The sequence below is a fragment of the Periplaneta americana genome, chromosome 13 (genome assembly GCF_040183065.1).
Source record: "Periplaneta americana isolate PAMFEO1 chromosome 13, P.americana_PAMFEO1_priV1, whole genome shotgun sequence".
In the NCBI taxonomy this organism is placed as follows: Eukaryota; Metazoa; Arthropoda; class Insecta; order Blattodea; family Blattidae; genus Periplaneta; species Periplaneta americana.
Genome location: NC_091129.1, coordinates 47,884,031 through 47,900,073, shown reverse-complemented (window position 1 = coordinate 47,900,073; position 16,043 = coordinate 47,884,031). Strand labels below are relative to the sequence as shown.

The following is a 16,043-nucleotide window of genomic DNA, read 5'->3' as shown; positions in this document are numbered from 1 at the left end:
GTTCTCCCTGAAAGATTGTGGATTTTTTCCTATCATATTCACGTCATCCGCATCAACAAAGAGCTGATGTAACCAGTTCAATTCTAAACCTTCTCTGTTATCCTGGACTTCTCTAAAGGTACATTCTAGAGCAAAATTTAAAAGTAAAGGTGATAGCGCATCTCTTTGATTTAGCCCGCAGTGAATTTGGAAAAGCATCTGACAGAAAGAAGTTACACAATGTAGAACTGCATAAATTTTATTCTTGACCTGACATAATTAGGAACAATAAATCCAGACGTTTGAGATGGGCAGGGCATCTAGCACGTTTGGACGAATCCAGAAATACATATACAGTGTAAATTGGGAACCCGGTGTGAATAAGACCTTTGGGGAGGCCGAGAAGTAGATGGGAAGATTATATTAAAATGGATTTGAGAGAGGTGAGATATGATGGTAGGAACTGGATTAATGTTAGGAGTTGTATTAGAATAAATTTGTGACAGTTATTGACTCAAGAATAAATATTTTCGTATATAATCATACCCGTTGGTCCATGTTTGTAAAATAAAGTTATATAAAGGAAAAAATATCCCTTCCAGATGACACTCCGAGTGCCGTGCTGTATGAACCGAAAATCGTAAAGAGTGGAATAGCGAGAGGCGAATGCGAAGCCGGTATTCAACACTATAACATTTGTAGAGAACTGGAAGAAGTGAAAGATACACACCTGCGTCATATGAGAAATCTAAAAGAGGATAGTAGAACATCTCTCAACTTTTGATATTTGATCCAAACAATGTTAATCCGCACACTACCAGAAAAAATCTCAGGGTACTTCTCAGAAAACGATCTTTCGAATCATTGTTCCAGTTCTCACTTAAATGCAAATGTGTTTGTAGATATGAAGAACGTACCAAAGCCAACTCCTGGATCTCCCCTAAAGTGTGTCTTTCATCCTAGAATTACATAAATGTCATTAAGCGTGATCGAGGTTAAATTTGTCTTGATGAAGTACTGGAGGTTCCATAAGAACGAGAGTTATTGAGTAACAACATACACCATCGAGCCCGTACAGCAATTGCCGAAGTCTGGGTAAATCATTTCGTTTTCAGATCACCTAAAAGTTTGTAAATTTACAGAGAAGCTTACTGCCATTGAAGTGACGACTTTTAAGTGCCTATCGAACATGTCTGCAGGTGTTGTCATTGCATTAAATTGAGTGATACTTATGCCAATATTACTTTTATATATGAGGGAATATCTGATTTCATACCTCATGAAGTAACCTTTCCACTTCGACATATTTAGATGGTCCATTTCCTCTAAGATATATTGCAATACAATGGAGAATTGCAGTGACCACCATGTTGGGGAGAGCTATCTGTAGATTTGCAGCATGAACCAACAGAGTGTACAGAGAAACGTATTTTCCAGACTCAGTATTATATTTCAAAAGTATTATTCTTACTGCGAAGATATCTGCTTCTTCCTTGATCTGAGGTTATGCAGAGGCGTGGGCGGCAAGTTGGTCATGATAGCCATGATAATATGCACCAACCAATATTTTCACTCTTGTGTAATTTGAATCTTGTTTTGAAGTTCCTGAACATTGGGTTGTGGTATATTGAACACGGATACGTTATTACGAAGTAGAATTTTGTTTTGAGTGATCATTAATTTTATTGCATGGAAATTGACGGAAAAATACATGTATATTTGTGTTTCTCAAACTTTCTGTTAAATTTCCATTTGGGGACTCAATTTGTTACTTTCAAGCACCTAGCACACCTCGGAAGCGATGTACCTAATAATAGCCATACATTTCTGCTGTTTGCAGACCATGAATAAGTAATGACAACAGCCATTGTATCGAAGACTCACTATAGTTATTGCAGCATACACTAAGTTACTATGCTTAGAGCTGCTGTCTTATGAAGAAAAGAAGAAACATCAGATATTGTAAAGAAAAAATTGCTAAATCAACCAATGCTGCAGCATGTGCAATTCCTCTTGTTTAATGGTAGTATATTGTGTCACAATGTAATTTTATAGACACATTTTTATACAGAATTAAATTTCTGTGGCAAAGTGAAATATAAACTTGAAACCAGGATACATTTCACGATGCTATACAGATTAATAAAATGTTGTTTAAGAAAATTGCTCTTACTTGGAGATACTTCAGTGTATTTCCCTTACGCCTATGGATAAAATCAGGTAATTTATCAGGCGATTGGAACTCCACTCATCTTCGCCACTTCCTTTCCTCCTCCATTATCCTTTCCTCATCATCCCGTTTCTGGTTTTTCAGATCACTCTACCGGCGGCCTCCGAAGCTCCTGATTATCTCTCGACCGGCCTCCGTTGAATGTAGTTCCGCGATGTTGGATGGCTTCTGCAATGGATCTACTCGGGGGAGGAGTTTCGCTTCGGACCGACAGAGGGGTCTTTGGGGTAGTTGCGCAAGCAAGAATAGCATATGGTTCTGTCGGCTGTAGGGACCGGTCGTTAAGGAAGTCATGTGGTTAGGGGGGTGCGCGTAGGGTATCTGTAGCATGCAACTCATTCCATGTCAAGGATTAGCGCAATAGATCTCAATAGGTCGCAGTCCTGGGCCATCCGTGCCCCCCTCAGTTAAATTCCTTTCCATTTCCATTCCATTCGAGATATTTCAAAGCATTCCAGAGAATAAATATCCGGAATTTACTTCCACAGGTTTTGACCTGCAACGAATTTACTAATTCCTAGGAAAACCACGAGTAATCAGAATCACAATATTAAGTATTTGACTTATTGTCTAATTCTTGACATACTAACGGAAATATCTTAGATAAAATTGGATAAGAAGTTAATGTTCTACATACCCATATAAACAAGTTCCAGGTTCATGCCTCCAAGTTTTCAGAAGTGGAGTTGTTACATCATTAAAGCAATAAGAATAATCTCGGTATCAAACCCAGCTACATTTTAAAATATTGTATCTTAAGTTTACAGAATGGACGTGCAATAATAAAAATTTTATATAAAATTCAACTTATTGACATTGGTTTTATCAAATTGGCACAAAAACTGTGTCACTAAGGACCGTTGTACGAATACGGAATAGTTGATTATCCGGAGGATATCTTCCGAATTACCCATTCCCTGCTTTCACTGGCTTTTAAATTTTTTTTCTAGAGAATAGTTGTAAAGTGGCAGCAATATTAGGCAAGAATCTTTCTGACAGTGTTGTTGAATTACTATAATAATAATAATAATAATAATAATAATAATAATAATAATAATAATAATAATAAATATATTTTGAGAAACCGCAACAAATGAAAATATGATGTAATAGACCTAATCTGTGAAGTGAGTAAGACGATAAAGAATTTCTGGCAACAGTCAAACAGAAGAAAATACATCTTTTTAAGCGTGCTGGAATAATTGGTTATTATTTGAAACACATGACAGACAGGTAAACATAGTTCACGTCATTATCATCATTGTAAAGAAATGGTAATTTTTGTAACAATTAAAATTATATTTTAAGCCAATTCGTAAGACAATATTGTAATATTATTATTATATAAGTATTATACTGAGCATCAACATGAACGTTCTGTAACTTTAGAGTCCTATACTCTTCCCTTTTGATAGATACCATGACGTCATTTTTTTTGTAAAACACGTTCTTATAACTATTAGTTATGTCCACTAGTTTAGTTTAAATGCATCTTTTACCTTATAAATTGATTTGTAATTAATTTATATTTGTTTATTTATAATAAACTCTGTTGGCAAAATAGTAATAATATGATCAGAGATATTTTTAAAATACTGATATTGTGAATGTACTATATGAAAAAAAAAATATCTATAAGTATTGCTAACCTCTGTTCCAATTCTGTTAACTATGGAATAGATAATCTTGGAGTAAACGAAGGTCATAGAACACGGTACTCATTTTATTCTATAGTTAGGTTATTCCACGAATTATTCCGCATTGTTAAGTCTGGACCTAATATTCCTAGAAAACGTACCAACGTTTGGAAGACCTCTTTCCAACTCCTACACTTACTATTATTTGGACCATGAAGGTACACACACATTGCAGAAGAAGAGGATTATGACTTGCTGGAATAACAATCTCCGACTCCGCAATCACAGGAAATAGTGCCACTCAATTTTTATGTAACTTATATGAAACAGTGTTGTTATTACTATCATTATTATTGTTATTATTATTATTATTATTATTATAAGTTGCATTCTTTATTCCATTAACTGCGATGACACAGAACAGGTGAATACAGAGTTGCAGCATTACTTGATATAGTTTCTTACTTCACTAATTACAGTCACAAATATAATAATGCTATTCTCATGGACATTCACCTAAAACATGGACAAACGCCTAAGTTTTCTTCATATTCATAAGGTGGTAGTCCAAAACATTTGCTTATAATAATTTATTGAAAAGCGTATAGTCATTTCGCAGATAAAAAATCACTTTAGAATGAGTATAATCAAGCTATTTCAGTTTCTACACTGTGATGAAAATTGAGTCAAAAATGGATAACAACAGAGGTCAGAAGATGGGGAATATCGCTTTAAAACAAGCTGGATAATGCGATAGTGATATCAAAACTTGTATTGTCACATATTATGCATGTCATTTTGAAATTATTATAACATCATTTTGTAATCTTCTCTAAAACACTACTGTGGTTTTTTTAGAGGCAATTATAGTCTAATGATGAGCGGAATTAAACTTTCTTTAAGACAATGAGGGGCTCAGGCGATGAAGTGGATGAAATCTAAAAAATGTTAAAATTCATACTAATTGTACTTCTGGGGATTTCACATTATTATCCTAATAATAATTATTCATAACATGAAGGAACCAATTTTATAGTAAAATATAATAATGAGTCTGCAGGGTTTTATGTGAAGGTATACTCTGACGTGTCTGTGTCTCAAGTTTCAGTGTGCTGGTCTTCCATCCAAGAGACCTGGGTTTGTCCTTGCTAGGTAGTCTTGGAATTTGGTGTGAATAAAAGCAGATGTTGCAGAGAGCTTTCCTCTGTCAGTCGCGTTTTCCTCTATCACTACATCAACACAATTCTACTCCGCCTCATTTCATTTATAATCTGAAATAGTAAAAATATCAGTACCAAAAATGGGATCGGCTGAAGTCTTGCAAGTATTACAAGTTTCAGATGCTGTTATAGGAGGAGGTTATCAAGTAAATCGTGTGCGGATGAGATCTGGCTACATCAGCAGCTGAGGCAGGATGGCTCACCTGTCAGCGTCTGAATCACGAATACCACTCGCGCCATCTGTCGGATTAGGATAATCATAGCATGTAGGGCGAACAATGGGCCAAAACATGCCGAAATATGCGGACCTGTTCCGTGTCCAGTCCTCGAAAAGACTATCAAAGCTAATAGTCCATTGTATTGAAATATGAAATTGGTCCACTTCAGCCCTTAATCTTCCATGTGATTGTTACGGATTCCATCTTGCTAATGTGAAAGTCTTATGAACTATTTTCGTATGGTACTGAATTGCTTCTATGTTAAGAAGAGGCAGTAAAAGACAACCGCCCATCATGAAAAGAAAAAAGAAAAAGAGGGATGAAAATAAACATTTAAATATTTGAAAAATATATACTAATTCAAGTAACAACTTTATAATTCAACATATATTTAAAACATAGTATGTTTCATGTTTTACTTCCTTATTTATTTAACACAAAATATACAACGAAAAACATCGATTTCATTTCGCTTTTGACTTTCCTTAAGGACTTAAAATTGTGACAACAGTCCTTAGATAATTAAGATACGCAGTTAGAGGAAAATAAATGATATATTTTAAGAAATCAAAATTTGTAATACTGTAAATAATATGTGGAAAAATAAACACTTTCTGCTTCTCTTCAAATTTAGCTTTCGTATAATATACTTCCATGTGAAAAGTAGTAGAGAAGATATTACGAAATATTAAACATGTATTTTTTTCAAACCTGGCATTTAACGCATACGGTACGACTTTGCTCTTCCAAGGGCTGATTATGTATATACAGTAAGTTTATTTTTATTTTCCAGTGTATAATGTAGCAGAGAATATGATAAACCTTCTCGGTTGGTAGGAAAAACATACTTTATCTTCTTTAAGTTGAGTAGAAAAATCACCCCTTGGAGTCTGCAATGAAGAAAGTGCAGTTTGACTCTATGGGCGACAAATCAGTCTCTCTTATTTACTGCCATGTTGTTTTGTTACTTATATAGAGTATCAGTTGTGTACACTATATTGTGATAATAATTAAGTCATTCGTTATATCGTGAAAATTACCTAAGCGTCAATGGAAGAATAACTTGTACTGGAATACTGCCCTCACACTCTATGCTTTCACTTGCAGCTAGTTAGTTCAATTACCCCCGATATAAGTTTCTCACTGTAACCTACGGTGCACGTATTCACTTTGTTTAACAAGATAAGAAGTGGCCTATCCTGCAGTGATAATAGCTTACTGTAGTGTTGTTCAACTGTTAAGAATGCAATGCACTTAAATGTTACTTCTAATGATGGGAAATTTGTATTGCAATGGGATAAAAACAAAGAGTGTGTGACTTAAATATTTATAAAGGGAAATTAGTAATGTCAAAGATTTGGCTGCTTACTGGAAATGGGACGGGTCCTTATATCATTCACGTATTCAAATTTAAGACGCTGTTTGGACCTCTTTCTTACTTTTATATGTAATTTTTCTAGAGTAATTAATATTTATTAAAAAGATGTTAATGTGTTGAAGTGCAATGTGTTTTAATAACATTTTATGTCAAATTGCTAAAGAAATGTTTTTGAGAAAAGATTTGATCTAATTTTTTATAGTAAATTACTACATCATCTTTTCTTATTTAATGCAGAGGTACATTCGTTTGGCACATATCACGTAAACAGATTGTAATAAAACTACATATTGGAGTCAAACTGCACTTTATTCACGACTGTGTGTCAAAGTAAAATTTTTCTTTAAAAAAATCACTTAAAATGTTTCAGCATATCAAACAAATCGACGTTTTTCCACGTTGAGTACACTTTTTAAGCCTATACTTTGATTTCGATGTACCTGTTTTTTCCAATAACATTCAGACAAGAACATTTAAGTTTTAGTTTTTTACTCAAAAATCAGATTTTTGAATAAAGTGAAGTTTGACTGTAGGCGACTCATACAATAATTGCTTGGAATCTAGAAGTGGTTGTTAATAAGTAATAATAACATGTTATTTCTTTGAATCAAATTTTTAATTTCAAACATACTTACATATCCGCACATAGAATTTCCAAACAACTTACCAGATATAAGTCTCTTATGAAATATTTGCCCCTGACAATTGCAAATGTTTTAATACGTTACTCCCTGGGAAATATCGAAACATTATACTTTATATTTGTGATAATGTTTTTATTATGCTTGTTATATATTATTAAACATTACTATTGAAACTTTTGGACAATACATTTATTAAATGTGGATAAAATCTGTATCAGGTTATGTTCTCCATGTAGCTTGTGGAAATATTTCATTGCTGCCTTACTGATCGCGATGTAATTCTCCTTTTCTATGAAGATTTCGGTGCGGGTGTCGAAGCTGCAGTACTTCCACCTTTTCCAAAAGATTCAATGGCGCCGCTTATTCCGTTCAAACCCTTTGCCACCATATTGAAAACAGTGTCTAAGATATCCAAAGGTAATTTAGCAATACCTTTCACTAAATTAAGAACCTGAAATAGAAAAAACAATAGTTTAATGTTCAGAATTTCTGTTGTATCAAAAATATGTTCATAAATATGAAAAAATATCAGTTTAGATTACTCACGCAGGCCTAGAAAAGGCCAAATTCAGTTCTAGATTTACAATGTTTATTTCAGTTTATTTGAAAAAATATATAGAAATTCATTTTAAGTTCAGATTCATATAAAAGCAAAACTTTACATTCTGTTTGGAATATAAGAGATATCGAAGGGACGGTATATTAGGTAGTGCAATAGGGACAGAAGTACTACAAGAATGCCCTCTATCAACTACACTGTTCAGAATATAATTGTAGGGGTTATTTTAAAGAAATGTTTGCAAAAGATGGTAGGAGTGAAAGTAAGACGAAGATGAATAAAATGTATAACATTTTCTGTTGATATGGTATTGCTATGAGAAGAGGAGACGTTTCTAAGGGACATGCTACTGAAGCTAAATTATATCGGTGAGCAATATGGGATGAAGATACATGTAAAAAGACAAAGATTATGGTTATAGGAAGACAACTAAGGCAGGTAATCTTCCAAATTCCAAATGAAGTATTGTAACAATTGAACAGCTTTGAAATACTTGTAGTGGACCATAAGCATTAACATGGGCTTGAGCCAGGAAATCAAAAGAAGGATAGCGATGGCAAAGGAAACTTTCAATAGAAAAAAAAGCATCTTTTGCGTATCTCTGGAGAAGGAAGTAAGGGAAAGTTTAGTGAAGTGCTTTTTGTGAAGTGTGGCTCTATATGGGCCACAAACATGGACTTACGACGAAGTGAAGACGAACAACTAGAAGCACTTGATATGTGGTTATGGAGAAAAACGTAGCGTGTGAAATGGGCAGACAGAATAAGAAATGAAGCATTGGTGAAAACAGAGAGTGAAGAAGAATTAATATTACAATTGATTAGGAAGAGGAAAAGTAATCGGCTGGTCACTGGGTAAGAAAAGCTATATATTGAAAGATTCACTGGAAACATTGGTGAATGGAAGAAAAGTTCGAGGCAGAAGTTGGTAACTGTTTAGATAACATTTATATAGGCGTACATGGATCACATGAGAAAACTGAGAGGTAGGTGGAATATATTCCAGTTTGGAGAATGCTGAGTTTGCATTGAAAAACCTGTGTGTTATACAAGCGCACCAGATATTTTGTGCCACCTATGAAAATTTTTATACGTCAAACAGTGCATCCTACATTATCAGCTGGTGTTCTTCCAGGATTATTATTTGTTTGCTCTGAAAAATGATGTGATCTTATTTCAGCTTCCTCGTCATAATACTCAGAGGCCGAGGCTTTCCATCTTCAAGCCATTTCAGACAGCTAAATCATGAAGCAGTTCTTAGGTGGTTTCGAGATAATCGTGGAGAAAAGGTGACGCAGTTTACAGTTTGAACTGCCTAGTGAAGCACATTGCAAATGTGTAGCAATAAAAAACGCATTCAGGAAGTTTAAATGTTAGGTAATTTATGATCTATTTTTTTTAAGTTTCATTTGAAGATGCGTTACTCTCTTTCATTAATTTCGATAAACTTGTAATTTGCATTTATTACATTAATATTAAATACTGTTCAATATGTTCAATATTAAAAGCTTTCCTTCATCCTGTTCCCTGCAGTTAAAGAGGTGCGATTTAAGAAACCGCAGGTGCTATTTAGGAAACTAGTTGCATAAATGGCACCACTGACAATTGTTTCGAAAATGTCATTCTACTTCAAAAATATTAAATCAAATTCAAGGATTCTTTTTTGCATGAAAGGTAAATGTTCTGGGAATGTATTTTTGTAAAGGAACGCAGAATATAAAAATTGCATTGTTCAATAAAAATTATAAATGCTAAAGTGGTGCGATATACACAATCTTACCCTATGTTTTTCAATTAATGAATGCCTATACCTAATTCACTTTGAATGTAAAAACTTTTATCGAAAAATCTCTCTTTCTTCAACATAAACGTTCTGGTTGGATCAAGAATGAAATTCTCTGTCTTTTCAATCTCAGAAATGTACGTATTATGTGTAAGTATATTTACAAACAGTTACTTTTATTGTGAAATATTGTTTTCAGGAATTTATATTCAATTGAGTACAATTTATTTAGCCTTTCTAATATCCAAATTTCATTATTTTAAGTCATAATTATAACATTCAACTGCATTAAATTGAAAAATAATATCTAGTTATTGTTCTGATGTAGTGAAATTAATTTTGATAATAAAGAGAATAATAATATATGGTAGGCCATGTATTGTGGGTCCGTATCCCACGGCACGGCGCGTCCTCAGGTTGCGGATAGAGGAGACGGCGTCCAGATTTGGAGGGTAGCTGCGAATATATTGTATAAGCAGTCGCGGACAGCTGATAAGGGATGGTCCTCCAGCTCGGTGGTTGGTGGAAGGGCTAACATCCCATCACCGTAAAAAACAGCTTGTTACAAAACCATACATTAAGCCTCCGAATGGCACTGATTCTCTTGGACGACCACAGCAAAGGAATTATATTAGGAGATTTGATATTTGGAGCGTAACTAGTCTTTACAGATCAGGAGGGGTAACATTAGTAGCAAAAGAACTAACTACAAACAGAATAGACTTCGTGGAAGTACAAGAGGATAGGTTATATGGGAATGGCATATCACAAATAGGAAATTACTTGTTGTATTATGGAGAAGGAAACAATAATCACCAATTTGTTCATAAAAGAATAAAATCATCAAGAAAAAAGTTACATTTTTCAGTGATAGGTTATCTTATTTAGTGCTTAAGGGTAGATGGTGCGACATCATATTTATAAATACTCACGCCCCTACAGAAGGGAAAGGCGACAATATAAAGGATAGCTTCTATGATGAATTGGAACACACTTTTTATCAGTTATCTAGATATCACATGAAAATTTTATTGGGGATTTCAATGTTAAAGTGGGATAGGAGGATAGTTTACATCCATTATTGGAAAAGAGAGCCTACACGTAACTAATAATGATAATGGAGTTAGGTTAGTCAACTTTGCGACATCAAAAAATTTAATTGTCAAAAGTACAACATTCCCACATGAGGATATACATAAATATACTAGGACTTTTCCAGATGGATTGACACACAACGAAATACATCACATCTTGATAAATAGGCGGAGACGTACTAGTAATGTAGATAGCCGAAATTTCGGGGGGGGGGGTTAGACTGTAATTCTGACCATTATTTGGTAATTGAGAATTAAGAGAAAGATTTTCAGTAGCCAAGCGAGTAGACCACCAAGTTAATATCAGTAGTGTCATATGCAGAAATTAAAGGACGAGAAAATTAAGCAAAACTATCAGGTCGAAATTTCAAATAGGTTTGTCACTTTAGGAATCCACAACGAAGTTAAGAAAAAGTTAGATGTTAATAGCGTGTGAGAAAATTTCAGAGATAGTAACAAAAATTGCAGCTGAGCAGAGCGTAGGTTATTATGAAACTAAGAAAAAGAAACGGTGGTTTGATGAAGATTGTTCCATGGCAGTAGAAAGAAGGAAACAGGAAAAATTGATATTCTTACAGGATCCAGTTGAGGTGAATAGAGATAATTTTAATTTAAAGACAGACGAGAAGCAATCGTACACTTAGCAATTAAATGAGAGATTAGCTTGAAGTAGAATTAATACAAGAATGTGGAAGCGCAATATCGTGGGAAATTTATATGCTTTTATTTGCAATTAGAGAAAAGGAACTTGTACCAGAACATTAGTACGTAAGTTATTTTTAAGAAGGGGGACAAGACCTAATATATAACTTTCTAGGAATATCGCGTTTGTTAACATCGTACAAAATTTTGTCCTACATTCTTTTGAGAAGATGAACTCCACATGTAGATTAAATTATTGGGGATCATGAATGCGGTTTTAGGCGTAATAGATCGACTAATGATAAGATTTTTTGTATTCGACAGATATTGGAGAAAAATGTGAGTATAAGGGTACAGTACACCGGTTACTCATAGATTTCATAAAGGTATATGACTCGGTTAAGAGAGAAGTTCTTTGTAACATTCTTATTGAATTTGGTATTACCAAGAAACTAGTTCGATTAATTGAAATGTGTCTCAGTGAAACTTACAGCTGAGTCCACATAGACCAGCTTCTGTCTGATGTTTTCCAATGCACCACCACATTTGCATTATAAATTTGCTTTAGAATCTACCATTAGGAAAGTTCAGGATAACAGAGTGATTTTGGAATTGAACGGGTTACACCAGCTTCTTGTTTATGACGTGAATAGTTAGGAGAAATTTTACAAACGACTAGGGAAAAAACGGAAATTTTATTTGTAGCAAGTAAAGCGATAAGTTTGAAAGTAAATCCTGAAAAGACAAAGGATATGAATATGTCTCGTTACCAGAATATTGTACGAAATGGAAATATAAAAATTATATATTTATCCTTCGAAGAGTTAGGAAAATTCATACATCTTGGTGCAACAAGGACAAATATAAAGACACTCGGGGAAATTAAACGCAGAATAATTATGAGAAATGCCTGTTATTATTCGGTTGACAAGATTTTGTCATCTAGTCTGCTGTCAAAATGTCTTAAAGTTAGAATTAATAAAACAGTTATATTACCGGTTGTTCTTTATGGTTGTGAAACTTGGCCTCTTGTTTTGAGAGAGGAACAGAGATTAAGGGTGTTTGAGAATAATCTTCTTAGGAAAATACTTGGTGCTAAGAAGGATGAAGTTATAGGACAATGGAGAAAGTTACAGAACTCAGAACTGCACGCATTGTATTCTTCACCTGACACAATTAGGAAAATTAAATCTAGACCTTTCAGATAGGCAGGGCGTGTAGCACTTATGGGGGAATCCAGAAATGCATAGAGTCTTAGTTGATAGGCCGAGGGAAAAAGACCTTTGGAAGGGCCGAAATTTAGATGGGAGGATAATATTAATGTGGAATTGATGGACATGGGATATGATGATAGAGACTGGATTAATCATGCAGACGATAGGGACCGATGGCAGACTTACGTGAAGGCTGCAATGAACCTGCGGCTTCCTTAAACGCCATTTGTAAGTACGTAATTAAGTAAGAAGTAATATATTGTGGTTATTATGTTTCTTGAAAATGGATATTGAAGTAGTTTTATTGATACCGGTACCATTACTTGCATAACAGCCAATTTAGACAAGAAATAAATGAATTCATATACCTGTGTACGACGCACACTCATATTTTAACTTTCCAAGAAACGCTGTTTTTTTATATGATCATTTGCTGATTCGTTCCTCACTAGAAGCCTGCACGTTGCTTTTGTCCACTCGAGAAACAAAATATATCACAATGAGAAAGGACAGATTATGGATCACTATCGAATAGTTGTGTCAATGTTGGTGTAAGTGTGACGTCTTTAGTTATCACTTGTATGAATAGATGGCGAAGATAGTAGTCAGTGTTCCCAATCCTACGACTACATATACATATTTGCAGTGTAGAATTCAATATATTATCCTTCCCTGCTGATTGTGAAACAACACTGTATTTAGCTGAAAACCGTTTTGTTGCCAATTAAGAGAATAATTTATACATAATCTACATCATTTTCCCCGACAGTTTTCTTTAATTTTCACAATAATAGTGTCAGCTATTGAGAACTATTGGAACTATTTCAAAGTCTTTCAATTTGTTTTATCTTTGGTTCCCACTTATCCCGTGGTTAGAAAGTTCGCTTACACGATCATAAAATCGTAGGTCAGATAATATCTTTGAAAGTCTGTGTACAAGTTTAAAACCACGGAAATGATTAAATTCCATGCTCGAGACTTGCACAGAAAGCTGACACAAAAATATTGATCTTCTTCGTGTATCTCAATAAAAATGCCTTAATTCCGCTGCAATGCAACATTTATTACAGGTAGTGATCTCAACTTCTACTCACTTTTTCAATTATGCTCGGAGATTGGGACGCAGAAGTAGGCATGGGATCCGTTGGGGCACCGTCCACCTCTTGTACCCCTGGAAATAAAGATTTAGTTATTGCTAGTCAGTGCTGTGGTGAGGTAATTTTTTTTTTTTTTTTTTTTTAATTTTCACACGACGTTTGCTTCTTTAGTATTTTCGTTTCAGTCAGTGAGGACTCTAAATTTCTTAGTTAGTTTAACGTCTGTTGTTAGCAGTAAGATTACCAGTAGAGAATACTGTAGTTCGAAACCGTTTCATACAGAACGGAACTCATATGACAAGTAGGGTAAGGGGGTATCATTTCGAACAGAATACACATATTTGTATTTTGTTGTCAAAATAAGTATAAGAAATTTCTAAATTTATTGTGAATACAATGTTCAAGACCTAGTTGTCGTTCCACAACAATATAAGAAATAAAGGATGTTTACATTGTCCATAGTTGTAAATGTTTCAATAAACAAAAAAACGTTCGAAAATCTACCATAGGGGTACAATTCTGAACAGGTCAGGTACAATTTCGATCAAAGGCATTTGCCACAAAAAACTGCTTTATCCTCTGGCACCCACGCACACTTCGTGATACCACACGTCGCACGTCTGGCATCGGATCCACTCCCCTTTCAAATGGATTCCTCTGAATAATAATTCAGTAGGTAGAGGCCACATTCGTCTTCATTTGATGGAGCGGACGATGTTGCCCTTTGTTTCACTCCTCTTTTGGGTACAGATTTATTCTTTCGTTTAGGCCGAGTATTAACTACAGAGGATTTCTTAGATCGTATCTCGTTGATATGCTCTTTCGAAGTAAGGTGGAATGACATGAGCAGTTTTCTTTGACGTAAAGTTCTTTCTCGGGTGAGTTAAGAATGGTACTAACTACATTTTATGGAGAATCAGAAGGACCATTTTGCGAATTTTCTGAGAGACTTTGACTGACCACGGCCAAATCAAAAGCAGCACGTTTAACCTGCAAGGGGGTAAGACCTAACTGTCTATTTGCTAATTACAGGAGGCTATCTATCAAAGCCTTTTCCATGTCTCCAAACAGAACTGTGGGATGTTCAATCTTCCCTGTAACACGTGGAGTAAGACCAGCCTGTTTTTCCTTACTTGTTTACTCTATCATGAGAGCGCTCAGTAGAAGTTGTTATAATGCGGATGCTCCTTTCAATGAAACATCCCCTGAAATTACACTTTTCATTGTCTTTTCCATAGCGTTAGAATTCCATTTCAGACGTTTAACATTTTCTGTTTTCCTTCGTGGTATCTAAAATGCCAGCAAACAGAAACGGTTACAAACAACTGTTCGAAGTTGTACTCTTAATGTTCCGATTTGTACCTGAATAATGTTCGAAATTGTACTTTAGCTATCCTTGATAAATGATTAAATAGTATTTTAAACTGTTCATAGATAGCACTGGTGTGCCGGTGACATGTGTAACGAAGACCACACAACAGGTTAAAATCAGATACAAACCAATATTTATCATTGTAATACCATAACACAACGAGAAACTACGAGTCATTTTATAACAGAGCATATTCTATAGCCAAAGTGCTTACGTTTATTTGAAAAATGATTTATTTGTGGTATATAGTAACACTTTACAACACAGCTTTTTAGGAAACAAACTTATAGAAGACTGATTATCGACGCTATATGACTCAAGCAGAGTTACGAACGTATGAAACTCACAAATGTTAAAAAAATCTTAGTTCGTTCAGAATTGTACTATGTTCGAAAATGTACCCCCTTACCCTAACCATATATAATTTGCATTAGATCACTTAATCCTTGCAAACGTAACAAATTTTCACTGTACATCACAGTGTCGACAGTTATTATAAATATTATTACGCTCTCTTCTAACGCTTGTGTAGCTACTACTTTGAATATTTTACACTGTTGCTGTTTGAAATAATATATCACAATACCGCATATATAGAACGTCAGTCCTTTTTAAGTAGGACTAAGTACATTCCTCCTGAAATAAGTTTCGTTTTGTTTATGGACTTATTTCTGATGTAATCAAATTTCACTCTTGTGAACGATTTTTACTTTTCACGCAAAATGTATTTTGTCCGTCAATTTTTGTTCCAAAAGTAGGTGAGAACACAATTACTTTTCTGTTTCCTGTGAGCCACATTCCTCAAGGTCGTTTCTACTAAAAACTCTCTTTACTCTCGTTGAAAATATGTGTACAACTTTATGTTACAATATTCGAAATGACGCAGTATCTTTAGTAAATATATATCGTTTCATATTCAAGTATCATAAATTAATATTTCTGTATTTTTAAATACCAAAAAAAAAAAAAAAAAAAAA

General features: G+C 34.4%; 1 long non-coding RNA gene across 1 annotated transcript; it reads right to left on the bottom strand.

Moving 5' to 3' along the window:
* Positions 1–7,256: 7,256 nt before the first annotated feature.
* LOC138711861 (uncharacterized) lies at positions 7,257–13,772 on the bottom strand. Its single transcript, XR_011335508.1, has 2 exons — positions 13,692–13,772; positions 7,257–7,757 (listed from the first exon to the last, which is right to left on the bottom strand). It is a non-coding gene; the product is annotated as an uncharacterized lncRNA (long non-coding RNA).
* Positions 13,773–16,043: the final 2,271 nt, after the last annotated feature.